This window comes from Dipodomys merriami, unplaced genomic scaffold, assembly GCF_024711535.1.
Source record: "Dipodomys merriami isolate MVZ:Mamm:240054 unplaced genomic scaffold, mDipMer1.0.p SCAF_682, whole genome shotgun sequence".
Classification (NCBI taxonomy): domain Eukaryota; kingdom Metazoa; phylum Chordata; class Mammalia; order Rodentia; family Heteromyidae; genus Dipodomys; species Dipodomys merriami.
The window spans coordinates 8,087-32,258 of record NW_027206271.1 but is presented as its reverse complement, the minus strand read 5'-3'; the positions used below and the strand labels follow the sequence as shown (position 1 = coordinate 32,258).

General features: G+C 36.9%; 1 long non-coding RNA gene and 1 pseudogene across 1 annotated transcript; both read right to left on the bottom strand.

The window, feature by feature from the left end:
• Positions 1–5,681: 5,681 nt before the first annotated feature.
• On the bottom strand, positions 5,682–5,781 carry LOC138816099 (U6 spliceosomal RNA; annotated as a pseudogene).
• Positions 5,782–8,172: 2,391 nt separating this feature from the next.
• Positions 8,173–19,515, bottom strand: LOC138816094 (uncharacterized). The gene is made up of 3 exons (XR_011368553.1): positions 19,247–19,515; positions 13,192–13,242; positions 8,173–8,362 (listed from the first exon to the last, which is right to left on the bottom strand). It is a non-coding gene; the product is annotated as an uncharacterized lncRNA (long non-coding RNA).
• Between the last annotated feature and the right edge of the window lie 4,657 nt (positions 19,516–24,172).

Here is a 24,172-nt window from a genome sequence, read left to right as displayed (position 1 = left end):
TAAAAGCAAAATATATGTGTCTGAATAATTTACATGTGAAAAAACAAAGAAATTATATTAACTAATCCTACAACTCTGAAAAAAGAATTACCCTAAAGAAACAAAAGAAAATATTTAAGTTCAAAATTTGAAATTTAGAAAATAAAATGAAGTGTACTCTTTAGATGACTTATGTAACTGTAAACCCCCTGCATATAAATTTTCTTATAAAAATGCATGAACAAAGAAAGAAAAAGTACCAATTGATTAATAGCAACAGCAAAAGAATCAGTAGTTCTTTTTTTGAGCATACAAAAAATCGATGGAAGAGATAACAATGTTCCTTCCATAAGAAATGTACTTATTTATGTAACTGTAACCCCTCTGTACATTACCTTTACAATAAAATTAAATTGAAATTAAAAATAAACCAAACAATATACGAATTAAGGATTCATATAAACCATTGGTTAAAAACTTTGTAAAAAACTGCACTAAGTACCCAAGGAATATATTTTGATGATGCTACTTTAATAATTAAACTTCAGTAGAGAAGCAAAAAGTGTAAAAACTGTTACAAAGTAATAAATCAGAATATGTTACTATTCATAATAATCATAAGCTGAATTTATAGTGATAGTCAAATATGTAAGAAATGAGACAATTTGCCATACATTTGCACTTAATAAGTGAGAAAGAATTTTCTAGGTCTTTTAAAATATATCTTAAGTTTAATAAAGAACCTATTCTGTCACATCATATGATAATCAGATAAAGCTGATATTAGAGCAAAGAACAGATTCTACTAAGTTTTTGTATGTTAATGTATATACTTATTTTGGTTGTGGGAAATTGTGGGGATTTCGACTTGAGTTATTGCTCTTGCTAGGCAGGCGTCATATCAGTGGTTAATTTTAGGATAGGGGTTCCCTTTCCACAATAACATGCACCTGATCTGTCATTTTAGCCTTCCCATCATCAATGGCATCAGAGTTGCAGACCAACTTGTCTAGCTTCCTACCTTGGCTGGCCTGGATTCCGTAGTTCTTCCAATCTTAGCCTGTAGATAGTGCAGTGTGGTGGAAATGATCCAATGCACCCAGCTATAGATTGAGAAGGAGGTCCACTAAACTTTTGGCCTGGTTCTATTCTCAAGCCTCCTCAGTAGTTAAAAGTAGAGGTGGAAGCCCCTGGTGCCAAGCAGTAAGAGTATTTTTTAAAGTAACTAGACATATACATGACTTACGCTTGTGATTACCTCAGGAAAAGAATAAAAGAGCAGTGAAGCATAGAGAACAGACAGAATTTTAACTAGCTACTCAGAGGCTGAATCAGCTTAGGTAGCTACTCAAGAGGCTGAGATCTGAAGGCCACTGCTCAAAGCTAGTCAAATCATGAAAATACATGCGATTATCTCTAAAAAAACAAAAGTGGAACAGTGGCTCAAGTGGTAGAACACTACCTTTGGGCACAGAAGGTTAAGAATAATGCCTACTCAGTATCAAGCCTCAAGAATAATGAATGTATGCATGAGCACATGCACATGTGTGCACGAGCGTGCACACACACACACACACACACACACACACACAAATGAGTATTTCAATGTGAAGTTCTTTAATTTTAACCTTGCTGTACTTTATTTCCCTGTATTAGTTCACAAATTAACAAAATCAGCTAAGCACCTATTTACATACAACTCATGTTTCTCTAAAGTCTACTCTCTCTTTGGAAGTCTGCTTTTATTTGACCCAAAAGTAAATTATTCAGGAAGTCAATTCATCTCTCTCAAGTCTGTTGTATTAGATGATTTTTAGGTTCCTCCTAGGAATATGATTTTGTGTAATCCTGCATCAAGCAGCATATTTCTTTCACGAGAAGGGAAGACCCTGTCAAACAATTAATAATAGGTTTTTCTCCACCTGGCGAGCATCTGTAGTTTTACTAACTTCATAAAATTCATGATCTGTCTTTGTATGCCAAAGACTGCTATGCAAATAAAAAGATCCTTCTCAGAACTTAGCATTTGTATACTATTCATAGGTATGAGGTGTTTAAATATTACTGAAATTTCTTTGGAATAAATAATATTCATCTTGACTATCTTGAGAAAGAAGAATTGGTTTCTCAGCACTTTAGGTAAGAACATGAGTGTAAGAAACAAAAGGAAAAGTGAAGAACAATAATCCATATATTCAAATCAAACAAAACAACCCATGAAAACACAAATTAATTCAAGAACCTGCAGAAAATGCAAATTAAAAAAACTATGACAAGCTTATGAATATCCTGACTACATGGGAGTGAACTGTTGTAAGGATAGTGCTTAAAACCCAGACTGGACAGAAAGATCTGTACACAGTGCCATGCACCTGTTATTTTAAATTCCAGGAAGAATAACATAAAGTGTACTGAGCCCAAAATCAGATACAAGTAGGAAGCCAGATTCTATCTGAAAAATAATCAGGATAATTTAAGTCTGAGGACATGACAAAGTGGTAAGAACAACCATTTTGGGGGCACAAGACACTCAATTCAAACTCTAATATTATGGGTATTAAAGAAAAAACTATGATTTTAAATAATTGGAATAAATGTAAGATTTGAGTATTTGAGTGGAGAAAAATCCATGAGAGAGATAGAATGAACCCACATTGCAATACTTTCTACTTAAGTGATAATGTTTTGTGGTACTTCAGACAAAACTGTTACCTTGCAAATGGGTATGGATGTGCACTTGGGTGACGGAAATACTCTACTTACACAGGGGTAAATTAAATAGATTTTTTGGGATAGATTGCACTTCTTGAACTAAGAGCCTAGGTGATGTCCCTGAGCTTTTTCTCTCAAGGCTACCACGCTACCAATTTCAGCCACAGTTCCAATTCTGATTTTCTGTCGGTTGTTTGGAGATAAGAGGCTCATGGACTTTCCTGCCCAAGATGGCTTCAAACCACAATCGTCAGATCTCAGCCTCCTGAGTAACCAGGATTCCAGCCATGAGCCATCAATGATTTTAATAATTTAGTAAATTGTGCAGTTCCAGAAGTTATATATTATCTTTATAACCTGTGTAATATATGTGTGTATGTATATATCAATGCATACGGATAGAAATATTTTAGCATATTTTTGTATCTACAATAGATTTATGAAATAATCCTTCATTATAAAATAAAATGGTAGCCGGGCGCCGGTGGCTCATGCCTGTAACCCTAGGTACTCAGGAGGCTGAGATCTGAGGATTGCAAGTTAAAGCAGACAGGAAAGGAAAGTCCGAGAGATTCTTTTTTTTTTTTTTTTTTTTGGGTCCGGTCGTGGGGCCTGAACTCTGCGCCTGGGCGCTGTCCCTCATCTCTTCAGCTCAAGGCTAGCGCTCTACCACTTGAGCCACAGTGCCACTTCCGGCTTTTTTCTGTTTGCTTATGTGGTGCTGAGGAATCAAACCCAGGGCCTTGAGCATGCAAGGCAAGCGCTCTACCACTGAGCCACCTTCCCAGACCAGTCCCAGAGATTCTTATCTCCAATAAACCACTCAAAAACCGGAAGTGACACTGTGGCCCAAGTGGTGGAGTGCTCGTCTTGAGCTGAAGAGCTGAGGGAGAGCACCCAGGCCCAAGTTCAAGCCCCACGACAGACGAAAAATAAATAAATAAAAATTAAATTAAATGGAAACAAAAGTTAATAAGGAGCAAAACACAGGGAATTGTCACACGTTTCTTGTTGTTCAATATAATATGAATTGTGAGAATCAGTTTGGCAAAATCATCTCTACTTTAACAAAATGGATAATAACTATTAAATCCAATTCATCTATTTGCCCTTATTGTGCATCCTCACACATGAGTGTCAAAATCAAACCACAGTTTCTGCCTTCGTATTTAACTCACCTGTTATAAGTTAGAGGATAGATGAAGTAATCAAATAAAGATTAAAATAATAGTAAGTGAGGCTATGAGTTAAAGCTGAAAATGATTTTAAATATGATAATAGCTAATTGAATTGCATATTTCTTACCTTTACACTATTGTCATGTCCCTCATTCCCACATTAGAAAAGTTCATAGAAAGTTCTCACTAAACGCATTATGCTGCCCATGTAATTGTAACTCCTCTGTACAGTATGTTCACAAATAAAATTAAATTAAATTAAAAAAATTAAATAAAATATAAATAACCAAAAAAAAGAAAGTTCTCACTAAATAATATGTACAATTATGAAAAACACTATTGAAAAAATATGGGCACCATGTGGTTTTAGCTTATTGTGACCTGTAGGGGGTAGTGTGTTTTTGAGGATTTGCAATACGTTCTAATGGAGATGAAGAGAGGGATGTGCTTATTCTGGAAAACTGGCTAGAAGATTGTTCCCAGAAAGATAGTGATGAATTCTTCCAAAAGGTTACAGTAAAATCACTTTCACAACCATGTTCACTGCTGCACTATTCACTGTAGAAAACTTATGGAAACAGCCCAGATGCCCTTTGGCAGAGGGATGGTTAGAGAAAGTGTGGCACATATACACAATTGTATTGCACCCATCCATTATGAAGACTGTTACATTATTTGCAAAGAAATGGATAGATCTAAAAATATGTTAAGTAAACTAAGTCAGAGACACACACACAAAGGACCCATGTTCTGTCTCATATTTGGAAGATAGAACTTTATACAAGTTTTCACAACAATATCAACCAAAGCATTCTATTTGCAGAGAATTTAAAAGGTGTATTTTCTTATAAAATTGAATTTTTAATCCACCAAAATGAATACCAGGAAACTATCACTTAAGATATGAGGGGAATTCAAAGGGAAGGATTAAAAAGAGTTATGGAGGAAAAGAGTGAAGGCATAATATTCAATACAGATAGTATGACAGTAGAAAAAATTAAAGTGGGGTGAGATTTGGAAGGGTGTGGTGAAGTTATGTAAAGATCCATTGTACTTAAAAACTGATTTGTTGAATGGAAATTCCCTTGTACAATTATTTAAGATAATAAAAATATAATTAAAAACAATGGAGACACTTTATCTTAAACTGTGTTCTCTTAAGCCATGAGTCAATATAATAGTTTCCTCCTTAGAAATGTTCTTTGCAGGTATTTTCCTCACAGTAACAGAAAAGTGATCAACACAATGCATATCAATACATTACACTGCACATCATAAAGAGAAACACTATAAATTCTATTTCCATCTCTTTTAAAAATAAAATTGTTTGCTTTATAAATTGATCAGAGGCATGGATTTTGTGGCTAGTTAGTTCATTGCACATGTCTCTCTTCCTCTCTCTCTTTCATGGTTCTCATAGATAATATGATTGCTCCATAATTATCCTAACTTATTTTGCTTTTATATTTTTGGTTGCATCATTTCACTTTCTGCTCTGCCATTTCCCAAATCATTTACATAGAAGGTATTATTTCCTATTTTCTCATTCCTAGAATAAGCTGCACATGAAGACACCATTGGTCCTCATTTTCAGTCTGTACCTTTTAATACACAGGAAAATCTTTCCTCTGCTTTCTATCAGTTCTCTACTCTCCAGTTAGAATAATTTAGAATAGTAAAAATGGAAAAAGAGAAAATAAATTATTGTGAAAAAACTAACTTTTAATTATATGAATCGCATGTGTTGTTACACTTGTATTTTTGTAATCAACTTTTTAATAACTGTTTTTCATTTCTTGCATCTGAAGGATGAAAAATATGGAATACTTCGCATATTTTCATATCATCCCTGTCCAAGTGGCATGTTAATCTCTATATTGTTGTAATTTATGTATACGTGCTGCCGAAGCATGTAGTATCCTGTAAATTTAAGTAGTTAATGATGTAATCTTTATACAGGCATATATCCTTGGTTGCCTATTTGTAACAAGGAAACCTTATTGTTACTAACAATGCTATTGATCTTATTTCTCTGAAATTCTGTGTATAGTGGAAAAAACATATTGTTCGGTAGATTGCTCACAATTGCTATTATTTGCCAATGACTATTTTAAGTCTTTTTCATTTTAAATTTCATCATATTTTGTAGCCTTTATAGCTAGGTTCAAAGATATGGCTTTTCAAGTACTTATTTATCAACTGAGTTAACTTCTTGGAGCTAATGGATTCAAAGTAAGCCTTGTTGAAGAGCTACTTCTAAACTTTTGCAGCTTAAAATTTCCCAAATGAGGTCTTACTGGCACAAATGTCTACTGACCCTTTACCCTTCTTCCATGTAGTAACAGACCAACCAGAATATCTTACCCTGACAGCAAAGATTATCTTACTGGAAAAAAAAAAAACTAATCTTAGTTACAAGGGATCATAGAGAAATAAACAGTTCTGACTAGAAAGTATTTTATCAAAATATAATTGTTTATTATACCTACCATTTCAAAAGTAGCTAAAGCCAAGAAGGTGAAAAAAAATTGTTCTTATGCATGATTACCTAATGTCCTGACCTGTCTACCATCCAACCAGGCAGGAACTTACACTACTGAATTTCTATCGCCAAATATTTCCATAGCTCCAGGAGAAGTCCATATTTTTCCTTGATATTAGGCCTTAAATTGGTAATGTTTTAATCACAGTGTTTCCTCTTGCCTCTAGGCTGTAAATCTACAAATGGTAAAGCTTTAGGTCTAACTCTACCCAACTCTGAGGTAGAGATAATGGAATAATACTGTAAAACAGAGTTGCCTTTGATAACCTAACCACAACAGAACAATGAAAAACATTTCCTTAGATTACATACAGTTATATATTTTATATTTGTATGTGCTAATTTTATGTTTCACACAATGAAACTTGCTAGAATTAATCGATAATTTGACAAATAATTTGATATTTATTACAATAAATAGATAGGAATATAAATAATTAGGTTTAGAATATTTATTAGAATATAAGAAGTATCAATGCAATGTCTTCGATATAAACTTGTGATACCTTCTAAGTGTTCTTAGTCTCCTGAATTCACATGGTAAAAAAAAAATGTTGTTTTCCTTTAATCTGTAAGGGATTTTACTCTGCTGCTCTGTATATTGTTTTGACTCGCTGGACTCAGAATGGTTTTCCCCATATTTCTGATCATACCCAAATTTTGCTGATATGATGTCCAAAAGGTATTATTCTTCTACAGGATCCACGGGTCCTAGGATCCTAGGTCCTAGTTATCTGTATCATCAGATCAGAAGGGCAAGTATTCACACCTAGGCCCATGCCACATGCCAACAGAAAGTAATTGAAGACTCATCTCAACTCCTCATTTCCTATAATAATTCAGGGCCCCAATTACACAGGATTTAGCAGTAAGCAATTGTGAAATGCAAGGCAACTTAAAATGAAAGATGAGATCACAAAATCTGAGAGAAACTACTGTAATTCACACTTTCAATTTACAGATGACCAGCCCATATTAGTGAACAAGATCACAAATGTCACAAGAATATTTTTAATACCCCTCTCCTAATGATTAATGAAAGATTTCAGTCCAGTATAAGTAGGCCAAAAAATAGTTCCTGGAAGGATAGATCCATAATTTTTCTACCAAGGATAGGAAAACTTGACTTAGAAGTCAAATATAATTCAGAAAAACATGCATGCCAGCAAGTGCTTTACCACTGAGTCACCTTCCCAGCCCCTCAAATAAACTTTTTAAAGGCACATTCGCCAAAATGACATTTGACGATTAGATACTTAGTAACATTACAAGTTTTTCAAGTGGAAGGAGCAAGTTACAATAGAGTTGATTTATTATCCTGCACTAATACCAAACAGGTTCAACCATTCCTTAAATTATAGAAGTAGTAGCCCCGACCATTTGTGTTGTTCAGTAGATGCCTTCCAGAAATGTGTTACCTAGATCAGCCTCCCATATTTCAAGCCTAAACATTAGCTAATAAAGTAAATTTCATCAAATAATAAAGTACATTTTAAAAGATCACGAATAGTTGCCTTATCATATTGTTTGATGTTTTCCTTAAGAAATTTGACTTTAAGTCTTGAATATGGGTACTCATGAGAGATGTGACAAACATAAAATCTGTCTTCTATTTCTATCATATTCCTCCACAGTAATAAATTTTAGTTTTCTTCTTTTCCCAAAAGTTATACGTAGTAGAGAATATTATCCCATGTAAAGTAAAATAATCACAAACCATTGTACAAAGCCATTTATAAAAACTGGTAGTTAGGAAAACATTCTAAGCCATTTTTAAACTTTCTTGTTGAATAAAGATTAATCTTCCAAATGGATGAGAATAAAATCATGTCTAGGTGCTTCACGTCTCCAGTCTTGCAAATTGTTATTGCAGATGAATTAATTATGGAAATATAAGCTGATATCAGTTCAAGTATATGCAGGATTGAAATGCCATAGAATGTATATAAACCTGTCAAAGTATGAACAGACAGTTTAACAGAATGACTATCAAGAAGTTGAAACCAGAGAAGAATATTAGTAAAAACAGAATGAATGAAAAATGAAAAAGTGGCAAGCACAACTAGAATACTCAATGTACACATGTGATAAAGGAAGTGGTAAATCTGAAATAAATCTTGGAGAAGAGGTTGGTTGAGAATGATAGAAGGAGTGACTCTGATCCAGGAGCATTGGACAATTACATGGACATATTTAATTGTAACACAATTGCACAACCTTTTGAAATTTAGTTAAAAGCACAACAAAAATCAAACACATAAAAATCACAACCAAACAGCAAACTCTACAGAGTATGAATATGACCTCTCAAAATATTAAATAGTTAATCAAGGGCAGTATGGGAAAAGCAAACCAACTGTTCAAAGAGGGCAGTTTGGGGTAGGGGAGAATTTTGAACAGATTTAAATAGATTGTCTAAGGTTATAAATCACCTACATCTGCAGCAAATATTTTCTAATGGGAGATCTCTTTGAACTGGATATTCCAGTCCTGAGATACATTTGATAGCTGGTGAATATAGAATGGAAGAAACAAGATCAAAACCCATTACTCTGTTGGAGAGAAAACAGTCCTCTATGTTTTCTCTCATCTCTCTTTACTACTCTTTTTCATACTTTTCAGTCAAGTGATTTTGAATTATATCTTTCCTTCTTTGTTCTGGCAAAATAATCGGTCAAAGTAATTCACTAAAGATTATTTGCCATTTTTTCTATTATGCTGTTTATTTGTCCAAGCGAGTCCATTAAACTTCCCTCTTGCATTTGGTTGCCACGAAAACCCAACATCTATGATAATGAGGACAAACTCTCAGGTAAAACCTTTTCTCCAAAAAACCAATCCAAGAAGCTGTGATCACAAATATTTAGCTATACTGTTTTTTCTTTTACCTTGAAAGTATTCTTATGTCTAAAGTGCCCACAAAAATAAGTACTCCACCACTTTTTGGTTCAATTACTTCTAACCTCAAAGATATAATTTGCTAACAAGATGCTTAGAGGAAACCGAAGAATACTCCACTTTTATCTTCTCACCTAAGACTCTCGTTAGATACCATATCAGGAACAGTGAAGTTATTCTTTTCAAAATTACTTCAATAGATTATTTTTCTCTTGGTCTTGCATTTGCTTAACAAGATGTATGGAGAAGAATAGAGTTAAATCACCGATACCTTGGATGACAGTGTCTGTTACAAAGGACAATACTTCGATGACCTATTTCTATTTCCTCCTCTTAGCTCATACCTGATTTCCAATTAATCACAGCTTCTTGGGTTAAAGTCTAGTGAAGTGGAAGGACTATAAGACCTCCCCCACTGCTACGTCTTCATGGTTTCTCTTTTAAAACTATTTTATTTGGATGTGGAACTTATTTTTATGTCTTCATTTGATCTAGTGTGCATTGAAGTGAGACAAATAGGCTCTGTAAAACCACTTTATGTAGGTAAAATATTAAGACAATCTATTTTAAAAAGTTTTGGCCTCCCTCCATTGCTGAAGCTAATACGCTTATCTAGGGCTTCGAAGAATACTGTTTTCTTACTTTTTCCATTTGCTCTTCTTTTCTGATCCCAAAACTTTTTGGCTTATGTAATAAGAGAAGTCTTCACAGTCTTATGTTAATAATGATATTATATTTTTGAGCCACTTAGAAATGTGAAATCATTCGTTTGAAGTATCCAATCAGATTTTTTTCTGTGTTTCAATGCTTTATATGCAAAGACATTGTGGAAAGTATTATAAACAGAAAAGTGTAAACCCATTATCTTCTTTCATTGTGGAGGGCACTTTCCCCTAAATAGTTTGAACACAATTATCTTTTTCAGAGAATTACTGTTTAGTAAGTAAAGGTCAAATCACAATTTTGATGTCTTTTGTTTTTTTTTTTTTTTTTTTTTTTTTTTTTTGTCGGTCGTGGGGCTTGAACTCTGGGCCTGGGCGCTGTCCCTCAGCTCTTCAGCTCAAGGCGAGAGCTCTACCACTTGAGCTACAGCGCCACTTCCGGTTTTCTGGTGGTTTATTGGAGATAGGAGTCTCACGGTCTCTCCTGCCCGGGCTGGCTTTGAACCGCGATCCTCAAATCTCAGCCTCTTGTGTAGCTAGGATTACAGGCGTGAGCCACCAGCGCCCGGCTTTGATGTCTTTTTTTAAAGAACTTTGAATTTAAATTCCACTACAACCTTGTTTCACACAGTAAGAGTATATTTTTTGGGTAAGGAAAATTCTCAAGGTAACCTACAGGATTTACAGCAAGGTTTGTGAGGTTTGTCTGTTTAGTGTGAAAAAGAGCCATCTTCACCCACATCACTCCCTCTCATCTAAGTCTCCATGGATTTCTTTGCATGAAAGCCTATTCTCCCAGGCAATTTTATTTTTTTAATAGGCTAAGTTGTTAAAAAGTTTGAACAATTAAAATTTACCTGTCATAACTTTAAAACTCTTTTGAAATTCCTTTAACAGAATCGCGAATTCACCAATCCTAATTCCATCTTTACCATATTAAACAGTTAAAATGTTGTTTTCATGATATCATGTCCATGCAACTATTATTTTCCAGGGCCTTTGTTATGTTACATATATGACCATATATGCTGATGCTAAGCAAAATAAAATCCAAGATATGGAAACAGAGATTTTTATTTGCGGTTGTTGTTTTTAATGTACTATGTGATTTCTATTTTCTTTTGACATTTTTCCCTATGGCTTATTCCCTGCTGTATTTGATTTGGATACCCTGTGTACTGGTATACATTTACCTTAATTACGGAAAGGAATAGGAACAACAAAATGTTGAGAAATAGGACAAAGGGCAAACCAATGCAATAGCAATGCTCTCAAGACAATATGATGAAAATGTACATTACAACTTGTGAGGGGTATTGTGGTGACGGAAAACTGAGAAAAATGAGAAAGGGGATAACAAGTTTGAAACGTTATGTATTCACTACCTTACAATTACTGTAACTCCACTGTACATAACTTTGACAAGAAAATTAAATTAAATAAATAAGCTACATGAAATAAAGTTTCACTGTATTGGTATAGTAAATATTATTATTTTTTAGTAACTTTTAAAAATCAATACTATTTGGCATTAAATTTGAATTAATTACACCTTTTTAATCAGAGGGCCATCAACTTGAATGTTATCCAACTAGACAATATTTTCACAATATACTTGCCAATATTTTGAAAAAAGAATAAATTTAAACTTTCTCATACAAAAACAGTAAACAGTTTCATTCAATGGAAACCCATAACTTTTAAAAGTAAATAAGTTGTTAAGAGGACAGAATATATGTGTTCTTCAAAATTCCTATGACTAATATCTACTCATTTTCAAATTCTGAACATTCCTACCTGAGAGATTCAAAAGAATACCTGTTTGCATGTTATGTAATTCTGCAATAGATTCATATTCCAATGGGTTGCTACAGATTGAGAAATAAACAGAAAAATAGCCACATTCTGGTAAAGTATAAAACTATGAAGCATCTGTAATAATTAATTTTTCAAGAGTAAGCAATTGTTTATCAGGGTAAGCTATTATTTATGTGACCATCAATCCGAAGACTTATGCCATAAAGTCATCATAGCCCAACAGTTTCCAAGGTGTAGGGTGCACCTCAAAGGTTCCCTTAATTTACAACACTAATAGCTTATCTTTATTGTGAAAAATACTACACCTCTGCTAATGTGATGCCCTCCATGTTCTGGAAAGAACACCACAATAAACTGGGTTGCATCATTTTCCCACCCCTAGTATTCTTGAGATCAGACCATTTGCAAATATTATTTATATTTATACTTTTTTAATTACCATAGATATTCAGGATGCTAAGAGCGCAATGTTACAGTTCAAAGCAAACCCAGGCAGGAAGGTTCCTTAGATGCTTATCTCCAATAAACTTCTCAGCAAAAGCCAGACACAAGTGGCACTGAGATTGAAATGGTAGGGCACAAGCCTTGAGCATGAACAGGCTCAGAGACAGTGTCCAGGACCAGAGTTCAAGCACTAGGACAAACCAATAAAACAAAAAAATGAAAACAAACCCCCAATCTAGCATTTTTCTCATTGTATACAGAGGCACATAATTAAGGGAATTGCTTCCTGTGTTACATAGGTAGAAGAAAAAGATGTCACACAATTATTCTCCTCATACTATGTTATACCAAAGCTTCAAAAAATTGCTTTTGATAAATTTATAAATTAATATCATGCATTTCTTGGCAACTCTGTCTACATTATTCACATTATCATTTTATACATGAATTGTTGGAATTATCTATTAACTAATTTCTAATTATATCTCTCTTGAAAGAATATTCTAGGCAAGTAGACTGCAAGAATCATTTGTGAATTTGTCAATTAAACCCTCTATTTAAAAATAATTTTGGGGCTGGGAAGGTGGCTCAGTGGTAGACTGCTTGCCTTACAGGCATGAGGCCCTGGGTTCGATTCCTCCACACCACATAAGCGAAAAAACTCGGAAGTGGTGCTGTGGCTCAAGTGGTAGAGTACTAGCTTTGAGCTGAAGAGCTGAGGGACAGTGTGCAGCCCCAGAGTTCAGGCCACACAACTGACAAAAAAAGAAAAGAATTTTGAAATATCTAATAGAATATGAAATTACAAACAAAACCAAAATATTTATTTTAAATCTCAATTCTAATTTAGCAACATTTACAAAGTCCTACATTAGATAAACTTTGCTATTTCTCCAGGCTTAAGCCTTTGTAATCCTTTATCATTTCTTTGGAATCCAACAGAATGATGATTACTTACTTTCTCAAATTTTGGAAGGTAATCATGAGTCATTTTGCATCTAGGAATGTTCTGTAATGGAGAGAGAATTTAAAACACAAGTGAGGATTATATATGAGTTGCATTTCAATAGGAAACTTGACTTCGCAAAAAATGACAAAATTAGCCCAGCATTCCAACTGTATATTCCTTTCTTGTTTGGTTTGTTTTATTAAGACAAAATTATACTACCTGGTCCAGGGAAGGTATCACTATGTAATTCCACTCTCTAATCTTCTGTTTTAGTCTGAGTGCTAGAATTCTAGGCTTATATCACATTGCCCTGCCATAGTTTCTTGTTTTATTTAATCTAAATACAGATTACCAATTCTGAATTTCTCCAGTGATATTACCCACTACACTGCTCAGACTGTTCCTGTACTATTTTCAAATATTTTCTAACATTTGACACAGGATATGAACATTTTCAGATGCACCTGCGGGGTCTCTGATTCATTCCTCAATGGATCCGATACCTTTAATAATGATTACTTGACTCTCTTACTATCTCTGGTCCCTACCTATGTAATATTCTCAAACACTTTTGAAAAAAGTAACTTGAGGACTTTCTAATATTAAAAATTATCACATAATTCTAGTCTTTCTCAGGACATATTTTCTATTGTTTTGTAATTTTTCTACATATTATGAGAGTCATTTGTGCATTTGTGTGTGCACATATAAGTGCCTCTGTGTGTATGTGTATGTTTGTTTATATGTACACAAAAGCCTCAAGCTCTTATTCATAAATCTTGCTCATGACTGGTATTCCATCACCTGAGCCATTCTTCCAATACAGCTTTTGGCTCCTCAATTATAGGTACTGTTGCAAAGACTGTTCTAGCCTAGCTGGTTGCAAACTGAACTTCCCAGACTCCATTACATTCTTAGGTTTTATTTCTCCAGAAGTATCAACTTTTAAGCTATAAACATTTTTGTGAGTGTAAAGTCTATGCTGTAGCCGAGGTTTTTAACTCAAGAATTAAAATAAAGATAGATTAATATACCCATTACATATCCTGAGTGTACACTGTTAGAAATGTGATCGTAAGCTGAGTGGTGGTGAGATCTGAGGATTGGGGTTCAAAGCCACCCCGGGTAAGAAAGTACTGGAGACACTTTTCTGCAATTAACTACAAGAAAACTGGAAGTTGCACTGTGGATCAAGTGGTAGAGCATTAGCCTTGAGCTGAATAGCAGAGGAACAGTGCCCAGGCCCAGAGTTCAAGTGCCAAGACCACCAACAACAACAATAAATATATAAGGAAAGAAAAAGAAATATCATCTTAGCCAGCAGTTCATTGCTAGTATAAGCCCTGTTCTCTCAAGATGGATTTTTTTCCATTTAATTCCATGCTTTTATATCTGACTTGCATTGGAACCAGAATTATACTTCCATTCTACTTTCTACAGAGTTGTGTGATTAGCAAGTGTGATTTAGAAAGGGAGTGGCTTCATACTTCGTGTTCCACCTAGGAGTAATGCTTTCTCTACATCACTCCAATAAATCTACATACTGGACTTGGCTTTATTGTTTCAATGTTGTCTTATTTGTAGAGTCTTCTATAGTGTATTGAACCCATATACTTTAACACAGAACTTCTCTTTCTCCTATTATTGCTATAGTTTCCCTTACTGTTAATTCATATACACGGGAAATAATGTGCTGTACATACACTCACAAAAGGAATGATCTGAGAACCTTCTTCCCATTTACAATTCACTTTAATTTACAGAGACCTTAAAAAGTTTGAACTCAATATACTCATGGATAATATATTTATAAGCAATATAATTTTCATATTTTCTCTTTACTAAGTTTTCTCTGAAACACGTGTTACCTCATGTCCAAAGGTATCCTTGTGTTATTTCAGTGAAGCCAGTAAACATTTATTATACCTCAAGCAGCACCATCAATTGTTACTGGAAGTAATGGTAACTGGATGTGGAAACTGATCCCAGGAGAGGAATGGAACATAGAGGAATGACAAAGTTCAAGTTAACTTGTGCTTTCCTTTTTACTGTACAAGAAAAGAATCCCAAGGCTTGAAGGAAACTCTGTTCTTGACTTTTTCGAATATGTTCTTTACTCATATAAAACTTTTCTGTAAAGTTCTAGTTGAGAGTATTACAAAAATAATGTGCCATTTGAAAGCCATCATAGAACAAAAGGAAATAACGTTTAAAAAGTGTTCTACTGCAAAGAAACAAAGACATGGAGGTTTAAAGTGCTTTATGGATGGATATTTCACCCCTGAGAGGAATCTCTATTTGCAGGAGTCAGTTATCAATTTCTTTAGTCTGGTCCTGAGTTCTCCAGAGCAATAAGGATTCCAGAAAAGCAGGATCCAGTGAGTATGATCACCAAAAGGAGCCTCTTATCAAATGAGTACTCCTTTAAGGAGGGTCCCAAAGAAATATCTGGGTTTTTTTGTTTGCTTGTTTGGTTCGTTTGTGCTGGTTCTGGGGCTTGTACCCAGAAGCTGGACCCTGCCCTGAACAATTTTCTTTCCTGCCCACCTGCCCCCAAAGCTAGTACTCAACTGCTTGAGCCAAAATTCTACTTGTGCTTTTTTGGTGTTTAATTAAAAATGAATTTGAGAGACTATCCTGCCTGGGTTAGCTTTGAACTAAGATAGTAAGAAAGCTAAGTGACATCAACTGAATAGACTTCTCTTTTGAAATAACTAATATTTGATGAAATTTTTTGTTAAAGCTAATATTTGACTATTTTTAAAAGCAGAGAATATGTCCAGCAAAGAAGCCATAAAGTAAGTAATTCAGCAAAAGTAGGTGCATTGAATCATTTTGGAATTTATTTTTCTGCTTGGGAAGATTATTAATTTTGTCGTTCCTTTGGGGGAAACAAAGTCATCTTTCACTTTATTTGTTGGTCATGGGGCTTGAACTCTGATCCTGGGCGCTGTCCCTCAGCTCTTCAGGTCAAGTTGAGTGCTCTACTACTTTTGCTACAGAACTACTTCCGGGTTTCCTGTGCTTAATTGAAGATAAGGGTCTCATGGGCTTTCCTGACCAGGCTGTCTTTCAACCACAATCCTCTGGTCTCAACATTCTGAGTAGCTAGTATTACAGGAGTGAACCACCAGCACCTGGCTCATATTTGCATTTATGTGCACTGAATGACACTATGTAGACAAACAATGGAAATTTGAACCAAATGATGCCATTGCAGCTTTTCAGAAAATTTGAGGTAGCAATAATATGTCCTCCTTTTCCATTCTGTTACATTAATGACTCATTAGCTATGGGATCCCTCCATTAACATCCTCTACCATCTGTATTGGTGTATTTAGTATCAGGAAATGTTCATAGAGAAATATAGAAAGACAGATTTTTAGAAAGCAAAGGATATCGAGTATGAAAGAACAGCATAGAGAGAGATACATTTATCACACAGAGATTAATAACTAGCCTAAGAGATTTAGAATGCTAAAGGCAATGAGGAATAAGCCTAGTTGAAAACTAGTTCTTCAATAACCAAAATTGTTTTCTAGAACAATTTCTGGTATACCTTAGTTACTATCATTTATTCCTTCCATCTGGAGTTATTTTTTCTCTTGTGTCACAACTGTTAATTAGCCTCTGCCTTTTTTTGCAGTCACTGACCAAAAAGGTTTCCAAATGTCACTTAGATTACCCTTCTCTTTGTGATTAGCAGTGACCACACAAAATCCTGGAATCTTTGAATTTCCAGAATTAATCTTCACCTGAAATCTAAGCACATTACTGGCATTAATTGCTGTGACCTAATGACCAAACCTTTTTTTTTTCAAAACATTATTATAAGTAAAATTCATGAATTAGGGACTACTGTCAGGTTTCAGTTTGGAAGGATTCTTTATTTTGCATTTACTAGTTTTTTCTTTTATATTGTGAAAATACTGTACAGAAGGGTTACAATTACAGGGGCAAGATGAGTACATTTCTTATCAAGCATTGTATCCTCCTCCTTTGGTTCCCCTTCTGACCCCCTCCCATCCTCCATCTGCCCCCAGACCCAATCCTCCTTCCCATCCCCCCCACCAAAGTTGTAAAGTTCGTTTTTGACATAACGACTTGCATATCTCATTGTTGCAATGGGTCCACCTGTATCCCTATTTAAATGACGTGTTTTTTCCCTTCCCCTCCACAAATTATATCATTATCAAGTACAGTGAAAGCAAGGGTTATACTCTGGGTGAGGGAAATACAAAACAACCAAGAAATAATTTTATAAATGTGTTAGAAAAAAATCACATGAAAGAAAAAAACATTTAAATACATATCTTAGGGTTCATTTCCCTAACAGCAACTTATCTGATCATTTCTGCTTGACTCAGACATACACTAGTTATTGCAAATAAGGGAAACCCAGGGCTTTCTTTTTTCCTTCCTTCCTTCCTTCCTTCCTTCCTTCCTTCCTTCCTTCCTTCCTTCCTTCCTTTCTTTCTTTCTTTCTTTCTTTCTTTCTTTCTTTCTTTCTTTCTTTCTTTCTTTCTTTCTTTCTTTCTTTCTTTCATTCATTCATTCTTTCTTTCTTTCTTTCTTTCTCTATTTTCCTTTCTTTCTGTCTTTCTGTCTTTCTTTTTTTGCTCAAGGCTAGCCTTCTACCACTTGAGGCACAGCACCACTTCCAGTTTTTTTTTGTTTATGTGGTAATGGGGAATTGAACCCAGGGTTTCATGCATGTTAGGCAATCAGTGTACCATGAAGCCACATTCACAAAGCCCTAAATGACTTTCTTAAGATGGCATTACATTTTCATTCCATAACTATATCATAATTTTGGCCAGGTGCTAGAAAATGATGTAAAAAACAATACAATACAATAAGTCCAGGAAGGTTGGATGGAAAATGAATAACCATCATGGTCTAGCCAGGGCACAGAGGGGCTTACGTCATGGAGCTGTTTCAACAGTCTGAGCTAGACAGCTCCTGACCCACAGCCCACTTCCTCAATGAGAGGGCTACCTTGGGTTCCAGGCACATAGGGACACTGGGCCACCTCATCCAGAAAACATTCCACCAGTTACTATGTGAGAGACGAAGAAAGAAAATCAGAATTATGCTTAAGTTGGGTGCCAGTGGCTCAGAACTCTAATCCTAGCTACACAGGAGGCTGAGATATGATGATCATGGTTCATAGCCAGTCCGGGCAAAAACGTCTGTGGGACTCTTATCTTCAAACAACCACCAGAAAACCGGAAGTGCGCTCAAGTGGTAGAGCACTAGCCTTGATCTGAAGAGCTTGGGAACGGCGCCCAGGCCTAGAGTTCAAGACCCACAACTGACAAGAAGTGATTCCCACCACATCAAGTGGACTGAATAGCACCCATTGTCCCAAGGAGCATGGTAGAGAAGTCAGGCTGAGCTTCCTGTGACCTTGAGGTCATAAGTAGGTCACCCAGCTTCTCCGTGCATCTGTTTCCTCAGCTGCAAAACTCAACAGAGTGAAGGATCCCCTTCCTCATGGGGATAGGGTAATGATGAGAGCCATGTTTTGTTTCATAATCCCACACCTGTTGCACAATTAATAACAGACCCCACCTGAGCCTTTTCCGGGTATCTTCCTGTCATATGCTCACAGAATTGCTGAGAACCTTATCTGAAGGATGCTCCCTCTGTGCCTAGCCATGCTCCACAGAACCCTCTGTATAAATCCCTTGTTTCCTCACAACTGTCCTCTGAGGAGACTGAAGTCTGATGGTTTTGGCACTATCCAGAACTTCATCTGTGGTCAAGAATCTGCTGGCATGGACTAAAAGTTTGGGATAATCTATCTAAACCAATAACTGAGCATGGCGCTACATGTCTACCATCCCAACTACAGAGGACCATGCTTGGTGGAGCATACCTGTCACAGATAGGAGGACCCCGATCCAGCACAGCCTGAGTCTCTATTGAGTCTCTTTCTCAGAAATGCCCAAGACAGAAAGGTGGCTCCTCAGAGCCAGGGAGAGGAAACAAGCAGGGGGTCAGGGGGACCCCAGTGGAGTGTCTGACCAGCGGCAGGGGTAGTGTTGGGGCAGCCACTCACCTGTGCTGCTCAGAGAAGCTGTTGGCAGCTGTGCCAGGTGGGAAGACCAGTGATGGAGGTGGCATTGTGGATACATGGGCCCAGAGCAGAAGACCAGGGGCAGGGACCTGGTTGGGGCCTTATGACTGCTGGCAGTGCTCCATTGCCTGAGGTTTGAAACCCAGCACCGCAAGAAGTGGGGAGGGAGGTGGGGTGCTGGTGGGAGCATCAATTTCCTACTATACTCCAAACTCTCCTCAAGTCTCTTGCTGATCACTCAACCACCTCTACCTTCCTCAACTTCTGGTAGTGTTGTAAACAAACAGAGGGAATCCTAGTGCTCCCCAGCATCATAGAATGCGGGTGTGGTCACCATTCTTGTATCTCATTGGTCAGAAAGGAGCATGAAAGAATGGGGCTGTAATCCTGTGATGCAAGCAGTATGGGCAGAGCAAGATGACAGCGGCTCGCCTAGCCTTTATTCCCAGGGAACTCTGTCCAATGCAGTTGGGGACAAAAGAGTAACCTGCTTTAGCTGGATGGCTGCACAGATTGTTGTGTATGTCTGTTTGTTGCCAATCCTGGACCTTAAACTCAAGATCTGGACACAGTCTGTGAGCTGCTTTTGCTCAAGGCTGGCCCTCCACACTTGATATGTTGGCACTGAAGTTGGAAAGGAGTCTCAAGAACTTTCTTGGCTTGGGTGACTTTGACCATGATCCTCCTTTCACAGCCTTGTAAGTATCAAGGAGGACTGCTGAGATCCACTGGTCTTGCTGATGTTCTTGGACAGACTGGTGAGTACCCTATTCTCGCAGTGAAATGGTGGGAGCTGGGGCACACAGTTCGAATCGTGATCCTGCCACCTCCAAATGGCAGGAGATCCTAAGAAACTTGTTCCTATCTATATGATACCCAATGGAATATTATGTATGTCATGATTGAATGGGCAGTTCTTGAATGATTCTATGATAAAATTATACACAATTATATTATAGGACACTAATCAATTTTAGTTAATACTTTATTAAGCATTTAAACAATCAAATTCATAAAATGGAGGCATAATGAAATACCTAAGAATTGGGCCAATCATACTATAAAGGTTCCATTATTTTTCTGCCAGGACTGGGATTTGAACTCATGGTCTGGTACCTATGTTGCACTGTGTTGGAAGTGGAAGCTTGCCTCCTTCTTATCAAGAAATTCAAGTCTGTTCCTTAGGCCTGATATCGATCCTCAGCACTAGAAAACATCCTATTCATGTACAATTTACATATATGATTTATATTTACATACATATGTTGATTATATTGCATTCAGTGTAGTTATTTTATATTTTTGTTTTGTTCATGTAATGACCATTTATTTTATTGACTATTATGACACATAGAACATTGATTACATAAGGATATAGGTCTGCATATATATTCCACTTCATACCTGACACCCAGGACATTCACAGAAAAGGAAAACATGTGTTACCATCAGCTTCTTACTCAACGATTCAATGTTTGGGAATGCAGGCATCTGAACTCATGGCCTACAAGGCCAAATTCATGAATGGGTGAGTGTCAGCATGCCCTCCTGGGGCAAATTGAGCTGACGGACTATTCCCAGGACCTGAGATTGAGCCCAGGAGTTAACAAAATAAGAACAGATTGACGTGCAGATGGCAGTAAGCTAATAAATATATGTCTTTACAGAGTGCCAGAGATGTCTATATATTATTTAGTTATATAGACTACATTCCTACCAATTCTTGGGTATTTATTATGTGTCCATGTAAGTAATGTAATTGTTTTCTTTCTTAAAAGAAATCAGTGTCCTGAAATTATTGTGTTTCTGTAAGTAATAATAATCTTTTAATGCTTCATATATATTAAATAAAATCAATCAGCCTCCTGAAATCATGCTGTCTAATTTTATAGGAGCATTATTCACGAACAACTTATTCTGTGACACTGACAACATTCCATTTTTATTCCTATGGTTGGAAACCTGTTTCTTAGTATCTCCTGCCATTGGTTGTTGAGGGCCTATATTGCCACGTGGGCCTATGGCTTCCCCAATAGTCTGCCAGCCTTCAGCAATGCAAAGTGAAGTACTCTTTGCAACAGTGTAATTCAGACTCAGGAGGGTCATGTGCAAAGGAAGAAAACCTAAAAAGGCCACAGTTTTTCTGTACATTGTTTTCCCTGCAAGGCCTTGGGGTCGAGGATCCCAGGAACAGCTGTGAGTCCAGTGGCTGCACCCCAGCCTAGGGTGATCGAAGCTGAGGCAGAGTTACCACGACCTGAGTTCAAGCCCCGTGCTGAGAAAAAGTTTTTAAAAAATTAGCTCCCTGGCTTGCAATTCCAGCTATTTATTCTGCCAGGTGTTGGATTTGAACTAAGGATCAGGGTAAATCTGCAGCAATGTGGATGAAGGGGAAGATCACCGTACTTGAAGATAAGAATGTCAAGCCTGTTCACTAGTCCTGAATTCAAGCCCCATCCCTGGAAAACATACTATTTACATGCATTGTAAAGATAGGATTTATACTTACTTATAGATGTTCAGTCCATACATGTTTGTTCCTTGTATTTTTTGTTTTATTCATTTATTTACCATTGATTTTACTATATGAAACCCATTTCGTTTATTACATTGATGACATCCTATCACAGAGCACTAGGTTTGTAGAAATGTACTCCATCATGCTTGACACCTAGAATTCTCAGAGGAAAGGAAAACAAGTTTCACATTCAGCTTCTTACTCGATGATCCATGTGTTAATGTTACTGGGATCTCAACTCAGGGCCTAGAAGGAACAATTGGCCAATAAATCAAGGTGAACACACCAACCTGTGAGCAACCAAGGAGCTAGGTCATTCCCAGGATCTGACATTGACCCCCAGGGTGGTCCAATATAAGTTCATAATTTCATAAGTTCATAATTTAAACATACGATCTAAATTGACATACATGTGTGGACAGCATCTTGTGTATGGTGCACTTCTCCTTATTTTGTCTCTAATTCATGGAGGTATTGTTTATTTTACTAAGTATGGTGACAGGTATAACTGTGCTGACATGGACGACGACCTGTTCCCATGGTTATAGGGTTGCCTATGCATTTTCCATCCTCTTCTTTCACAGGAGAGGAAAACGTGTGCAACAACTGGCTTCTGACATCAGAATGAATCTTTTGTCAGTGCTGGGATTTGAACTCAGGTCTGGGTAGCTCTGTTGCACTGTGGGAGAATTGAAGCTCGCCATCCTTGAAGACTAGAATGTCAGGCATGGTCCAGGGCCTGATTTGAAGGCCCAGCACTGGACAAAATAATAAGCCCACCTTTTTTAAACATAAGATCTCTCTTTACCTACAGGAGTGGTATGCATCTTGAGTTCATTGTAGTTATACTTTTTAATTTGTGTCTTATTCATGGATGTATTGTGTATTTTATTGAGTATGGTGACAGATATAACTGTGCTGACATGGATGACAACCTATTTCCATGGCTATAGAGTTGCCTCTATAGCATTCTCCATCTGCGCTGAGACCCAGGACTTTCGCAGGACAGGAAAAAAGGTGGATCAATTGGATTCTTACATCAGGTTGAATATTTTGGCAGTGCTGGGATTTGAACTCAAGGTCCAGCAGGCCCAATCAGTGAAAGGGACATGTTGAGAACACCAACGTGTGAGCCACTAAGGAGCTAAGCCATTCCCAGGACCTGAGATCCAGCCCAGGTGGGGGCCAATATAGCCATGAATTCATAATTAAACAGAGGATTTATAGTTCTAAACATTGGTGAGCAGCATCTTGTGTTCGGTGTAGTCATTCTCTTTATTTTGTGTCTTATTCATTGATGTATTGTGTATTTTCTTGAGTATAGAATGACAGATATAACTCTGGTGAACTGGAAGACAACCTATTCCCATGAGTATAGACTTGCCTATACATTCTCCTTCCTAGGTGAGACACAGAACTTGCACAGCCTAGGAAAACAGATGCAACAACTGGCCTCTCACATCAGGGTGAACTTTTGGCAGTGCTGGGATTCGAACTCAAAGCCTAGGAGGCCCAACTGCCCAATGGGATCATGTGATCATACCAGACTGTGAGCCACTAAGGAGCTGGGTCATTCCCTGGAACTGAGTTTGAGCCCCAGGGAGGCCTCAATTGTCCTCAATGCATCATTGAAACAAAGTATGGATATTCACATCCATGTGTGGACTTCATCATGCATTGAGTGTAGTTATTCTCTTTATTTTGTATGCTATTCATGGATATATTGTGTATTTTCTTGAGTATATAATGACAAGTATACCTTGACTGACATGGATAACAACTTATTCCCATAGCCACAGGGTGGCCCATTTATTCTCCATCCTAGCTGAGACCCATGACTTGCACAGGAAAGAAAAACAGGTGCAATGATTGGCTTTTGACATCAAGCTGAATCTTTTGGCAGGCCTGGGATCTGAACGTGGGACCTAGCAGGCCCAATTGGTGAATGGGTCCACATGAGCACACCAGCCTGTGAGCCATGAAGGACCTAGTCCATTCAAAGACCTGAGATTGAGGCCCCCGACAGGGGGAAACTGGGGAGGATAATAGTCACCCACTCATAAGCTGAAGGTAGTATGCAAATAAGTACATATTTGTGTAGAGTAGGAGAGATGGTGACTTGTAATGGAATCCATTCTGTGTGACTACTGTTTCTTGGATCTTTCTGGATGCCTCCATTTCATGACTGTGATGATAATTATCATGCTTCATCAACTCTTCTCTACAAATAATCAATACTCCATGAGTCTTGCCTATCATTTCCTACTCGCATCATGCATGAACTACTCATTCAGGGATGAGATCGATCGCTTTCCATGACTCCTCATAGGTTCACAAACGAGTATCTCAGGGTCCCCCGCAATTCCCTCCTTGTAGGGGGGGCTGATTTG